Raw genomic sequence first — 6,880 nt, forward strand, 5'->3', positions numbered from 1 at the left:
GTCTTCTAGTGTCTTTCTAGTTTTTTCTCAATCACCACTTCCCATTTCTGCCTGTCTCTGTGTTGTGTCACAAAATTTTTCCCAGAGCTTGCCTCCTGCACTCAGTTGCTAGTGCTACGAAACCTTGTTTATTCATTTACAGATCCAAATGTGATACAAACTGTTCCATATGTGCGAATCCGTCTTATTTTCTGCTCCAATTTCATCTCTGACCCATTTTACCCCCTTTCCCTGCCCCTTGTTGTGTAAATGTCACAACAAAGTGCTTTGTGTAGGGCCGAACGCAGGTGTACGGCTCACACCGAGGCATTCTCCGCCTGGTCAGGGCACACCAAACCCTGTGGATAATGAGCTGAGACACTTTATGCATATTAAACCAATTTGCGAGGAGTGTAATTAGTATCATAGCAGGGGTTTGACATGGAGGCCAGACACTGTCAGCACTCTGTAGTGCTCTTTTGAAAGTCTTGGCCCACTGGAAAATTACATTAGAGAGTAAATATTGACTCAAATGCCTCTATGTTCTGCAGACTATTTGCTCTCCATGAACGATGTCACCAGGTGGAATACAACTGCAGTGTTGCTCCGATCATTTCCCAGTTTTTTTGGTTTTCCCACAGAGGTTGCATCGCTTTACGAACTCCCCCCGGTGTGGCCCCTTGAATTTCTTCTGATGTTTTTTTTTTTTTCGGCTTTCTCTCCTTCCTCTCCTTCCTCTATATGTTCCTGCCTCTTCCCATCTACCTCTGAGGCAGCGTGGGTACCAGCTTCCTTTCTGTTTCAGTCCCTTCATCAATGTGGATTTTGTGTACATAGTGAACACTATGAAAAATTAAAGGTGATAATTTTTTAATTGTTGAACACTTTCTCGTATTCCAGCTTAATATGCAGAGATGAATAAAAACAAGCTGTTCTTATGCTGATTTACTCAAAAAGTGTGAACACTGTGGCTCGCTGGCATTTCAAAAGATTGCTCTGTATGATTGGGCAGCCCAGCATAGCAACACTGGTTCGGCCAATGGACTGAGCATGGGGGCGGGGCTATCCATTTTTTTTTTTCTGCAAATGGCAGAGGGAATGTTTAGGGAACTGTTTGGAAACAATCATTATTTCCATTTAGTGATGCTAGTGGCACACAAAATTCAAGTCACATTTATTTCTATGGCCCTTTATACAAAACATTGTTTCAAAGCAGCTTCACAGTAATAAACAGGAAAATAACAGTGCTAATATTGCAAAATTAATCAAGTATGTCAGCTGTAAAGCAACTCTACAGAAGACAATAGTGTCATTATTCACCTCAGATTAGCTCAGTGTTAACTAAATTAGTTCAGTAACAGTGTCAATGCTGAAGGGTTGATCATTTGTGAAATGAATTCAGCTATATAGCAGCTCAGTAGAAGATAATGGTGTTGTTATTCAGCTCAGTTCAATGAAGATTAAATTCAATTTCAATAAATAAAATACAATTTCAAAATAGACCTTAAGAGCATTAGCATAGTGCAAAAGCACTTATTGTGTTTCCTACAACCCCACGTATTAATATGCTACAGTATTTCTAAAAATGCTAATACGAAAGTCCACACAATTAAATACTACACAAGTAATTATTATTATATATTTTTTAATCAATTACCAATGGATTAATGACTGTAATGAATGTACATTGACATATCTGTGAAGGTAAGATGTGACATGACAAAAGCAGACATTAATTTAGTCAGTGATGTGTTTCCATGGGGATGATGGATGTTGAGACATTTCTTACCGCTCGTTTTTTACACAGTAGTTTTTTTTCTCTGTAGGTTTTTTTTTTAATCTCTCCATTATGAGCATTTTTTTTATTTTTTTGCCTATTATTTTATAAAACATTTTGACATTTTGGCTTCATCACATCTCCCTGTTATCTCATTGAAAAACCCTGATGACAAGCAAATGCATTACCATTAAGCTTTTCTTTCACTAATACATAATATCGCCATCTGCTCTGAACTATAAGAACCCATAAATATCGAAAGTTCTTATTTGCAGATGATTTGCAGTAATCATCACTTAGTCCCACCGTCTGAATTAAATGGTGATATTCCTCCGGGCTTTTTGTCATTACACAACAGTGAAATATCCTGAAGGCCCCTCGCTCAGATGAAAGAAATGAGGGATGCTTCCTTATTTAACAATATTGAGATCCTGATGCTAATGAGTTATTAACAAGATTTATTTAAAGATTTTAGAATTATGCAGCAGGGAAATGGGACATATCTTAGGGAAATTTGTATGTTATTATTGAGATGTAAATCCCCCAAAAATGTTGGATGAGTGTGAGGTGGGATATAAAGACAATGTTTGCAGCTCACTTTTAATTGTAGATTTTTTAATTTATTTATTTATTTATTTATTTTTGCAAACTAGTTTAGAAACAAGAAGGGGGAAAGGGTTTTTGCTGCAGTTCAAGCATACCTTAAACTGGCCTGTTGATGTGAAACTGCCTGTCTTTTTCTTGTTTAATTATGTAATTTCTTTGCTACAATTGTTTTGTTTGTATTATTTAATTTTATTTTATTATTTTTTTGTTTGTTTATTCTTTCTTTAGAGAGAAGGATTCTGTATTAATACACACACACACACACACACACACACACACACACCAGTGAATAATGAGACCCTTTCTTCGTTGCCATGGCAATCCTGACAAAACTGTCAAGTTTCAAACTCTTTTACACATCTCATGTGGGGTCTGCACGGCAACTGTCAAAGAAGCACTTTAAACTGAGATCTTTTTAGCAGAGTAAATTTTATATCTGGCAAAATAAGCAAGTTTTGAGAGCTATTTTCAATGTGAACAACTATTGTTGTTATTAAAAATCTAAAGAGAGCTGTGTTGTGAATAAATAAGAAAGCTGGAAATGAGGGGATTGTGATTCTATGGACGTAAGCTATTGCCACATGCAATCCACAATCAGCTCGTGCAAAGAAGACAAGAGCTTTTGGAATCACCTAGGTTTGTGAAGCAGTAATCCAATTACATCATGTTTTTGGGTATAGCGAAATAAAACCAGTGAAATGTTCTCTGGAGAGTTTCTGTGAAGGTACTCTTGATGGTCTTGTTGGGACACCACTTTGAAAACAGAGAGACACTAGATAGGAAGGATTTCAATGGTTTTCTTTGAATAAACAAAACATCTCATGCAACAATATGGATGACCTGCTCTGTTCCCACTTCATGCTCTGTAAAAGTTTAAAACGATGACAGTTCTACAGTTAATGTTTTTTTTTTCTTTTCTCCCAACTATGGGCAATTCTTGCCTTGCAGACTTTTAGAAGTAAAACTCCCTTGTCAAACTTAGAAATTAGTAAGTTAAAGTTAGAAATGCACTTTTCAAACTGTAAACTTGCTTTTTGAATTTATCCGCTAACAGTGGACATGCATCACAGAAGAATCTTTTTTTTTTTCTTTTTATAGATAAGATACGACATGGTTTAAATGATTAAATGAATAAAAGGTTAGGTCATGGTATAACGTTTTATTGACAGGAATAGAGAAAGCAGGCATAGAGAAATAGAAGTTAATTTATGTTATTTTCAACTCTGTTGCATGGAAAAAGGTGGCTATTTTAATATTGTTAGGGATGACAGGATGACAAAATGCTGTTATAACAATGAGGATATAAGGGATATATCTAATACATGCTAACGAAATATTCAATATGGAATTGGTTAACCAATGTTCATGAATGACGTACAAAGGCACCACACCACAAAAGGTCTTATAAATTCACAATAATGATTAAAAGGCTTTTGAAACAGAGCAATATTTGACATTATTCATTGTATTACAATTCTTCATTATGACATTCTAGATTTTTTTTTTCCCCTAACAAAGATTTGAGTGTACAAAACATGTTAAGTGACGTTTCCTTTTATCATTTTCTTCCAGAGACATTGAAACACAGAGTAGTAATTAAACTCATTCACAGAGATCAGCCTGTGCCACATGGGGATTTGCTCTAGTTCTGTCCTTTGTTCGTACCTGAGGGAGCAGCAGAGCAAGGGGAAAGCCCTTCTGCCTGAATAAAACGACCCGTCAATCACTCCCATCGTCTGCTCTGAGCATGTTATACCTGATGCACATTTAAAAAAGAACCTTTGCACATAACAAAATATTGTTGACATCTTCTGATGGAAACAAATAACCACAATGTTCTGCAATATTCAGGATGAATAACACAATATACAGTAACTATCATAATCATGAAATAGGCAATAGTACAAAATATTGTACATGCAATGTGTTGTATAAATATACTGTAGATGCAAAATCACATTTGAATGATCTTAGCTGAATTTAAAATAATTTTCACCACTTTACATTGCTATTTTGTATAATTGTGACTGAGCAGTGGCAAAACTTTGAATCTTAAAGGGATAGTTCACTCCAAAATTAAATGTGGAAAACGTCTAAGGTTACATATGTAACCCTGTTTTTTTTTTTTTTTTTTTTTTTTTTTTTTTTTGTAAAAAACAGAGAATTTATGAAGAATCTTCAGACAACTCTTTTAACAAATTTTCAATGTGATCTTAGATATTGTAGGTGTTCTTACATAAAGTGTTCTGGCATGTTTGACTCGTACAGTTTGTATTGACAGCATGTAAGCATATACAAACATTTTGCTGTAGTGATATACAAATATTTAAATCCTTCATTAGATTAATAGAATATTGAATTTCTAACTAATACTGTAGGTTTATTTTATGGTATTTAATCAATAATTAAATATGCTCATAAAATTTAATGCATTTACCTAACTTGGAATTATAATACTCTAAATCAGCATTTAATAATTAATAAATCAATTATTTTAATTTCTCAAAAATGATAGAAAATAGTCATATAATTGCAATGGCTATACAAATACTTTTATAAATTAAATATAATTATTTTAGTTACATTATTTCTCAATGTTTTTTTTACGATTCTAAAGCTGTGCGCTAGGGTTATTAGAATTAACTAAAGCTTGAAATAAAAAAAAAATACTTTAACTGAAATAAAATAATAAAATAAAATAATATTTTATTGCAGCTAGTTGCCAAAGCAACATTTCTCATTTTTATTTAGATTAAACTTGATATACTAAAATAACTAAAACAAAAATAAAAAAATATAAAAAACTATATAAACATACTGAAAAAATGAAAAAAAAAAGCACAACAAAATTACTAAAACTTTAACAAAACTAAAATAACACTGGTGCATATGTAACACTTACGTATTATATTTTCAGTGCTGTCAGTTATCCATATTGTCCTTTTAAGCGTATTTCTGAAAGTACAAAAATATATGTGGAAATGCACAAATAGTTGCATATTCTAATCAAATCAAGCTGGACAGTTCATCACATAGTCTGTCAAGCTCCAAAAAGTTAAAAACAAAACAAAACACCATATTAAAACCACTTATATATTTCAAGTCTTCTGAAGTCTTACATTAGCTTATGTGAGGAAAAATTTAAATTCTATTGTTATACACATGTCGAAGAAGAAGAAGAAAAAAACAGTCTATTCCTCCAGCCATGCTCACTTTTGCATGGAATACTGCTGTATGGAAAAAAGGCGCATCAAGGAAATTCTCCTTTCGTATTCCATCCCTTACGAAAAAGAAATTTATTCAAGTGTGCTATTAGTATACTTCTTTTAAACTAAAAAAGCTTTAAGTTTACTTTTTATGTACTTCTCAGAAATGGGCTTTATGTACTCCTCGGAAATATACTTCAAATGACATTTAAGTATACTTGACATACTTACAAACTTATACTTACAAAAAGTCTAAATATATTTGAGCTATACTTGTGCTCCTAGAATCCATGTTTTCAATGTTATACGGTAGTACACATCTACTGTACAGAAGTAAACAGATACTAACACATGTAATCTAACTTGATCATCTGACATGAAACAGCATCAAAACTGTAACGTTTTGGAATAAAATGTCGGTTGATGAAGAGGTAATTTGGGGTGTTGATTGACTCCATCTACGTTTTGATTATCATTCTGAATCCAATTCACAGTCTTTTTTTTCAAAATGTTATTTCTTTAGTGAAAGTGACGTGACATACAGCCAAGTATGGTGACCCATACTCGGAATTCGTGCTCTGCTTTTAACCCATCCAAAGTGCACACACACAGCAGTGACACACACACACCTGGAGCAGTGGGCAGCCATTTATGCTGCGGCGCCCGGGGAGCAGTTGGGGGTTTGGTGCCTTGCTCAGGGGCACCTCTGTCGTGGTATTGAAGGTGGAGAGAGCGCGGTACATTCACTCCCCCCACCTACAATTCCTGCCGGCCCGAGACTCGAACTCGCAACTCTTGGATTGCAAGTCCAACACGCTAACCGTTAGGCCACGACTTCCCCAAGATGGAGAACTTTTCGTGACATTCATTTGCAGGGGCCATGCTAATCTTCTCTGAATCAATCCAATTTTAGCATATGTGCCGCCGTATCAAGCACAATTTTATTATTTTTTATGAAACTTGAAACCCACATAAAGTGTTTAAAAAAATAATGCATGAATCTAGAATAAAATGTTTTTGTTTACAAGCAGATACACTGTTCTTTCTTTGGATGTTTTTATGTTCAGATATTCATATACCAAAATATATACAAATTAAAACCTAAATAGGGACATAGTAGTATACTTAAAGTATGATGTAAAGTTCAATTAAAGAAAACTTATGAGTATACTTACTCATAAGTATAAAACTACTAAACAAGTAGTTTACTGAGACTATACTTCAAAGTGTACAAAGTATTTAATTAGTAAACTGTCAGTATACCAGTATACTTTTAGTATAATTGCAGTACAAACTACAAACATAGAGGTAA

General features: G+C 33.9%; 1 pseudogene; it reads right to left on the reverse strand.

Moving 5' to 3' along the window:
• Window positions 1–6,408: 6,408 nt before the first annotated feature.
• Window positions 6,409–6,505, reverse strand: LOC122135513 (annotated as a pseudogene).
• Between the last annotated feature and the right edge of the window lie 375 nt (window positions 6,506–6,880).

The sequence above is a fragment of the Cyprinus carpio genome, chromosome A24 (assembly GCF_018340385.1).
Source record: "Cyprinus carpio isolate SPL01 chromosome A24, ASM1834038v1, whole genome shotgun sequence".
NCBI lineage: Eukaryota > Metazoa > Chordata > Actinopteri > Cypriniformes > Cyprinidae > Cyprinus > Cyprinus carpio.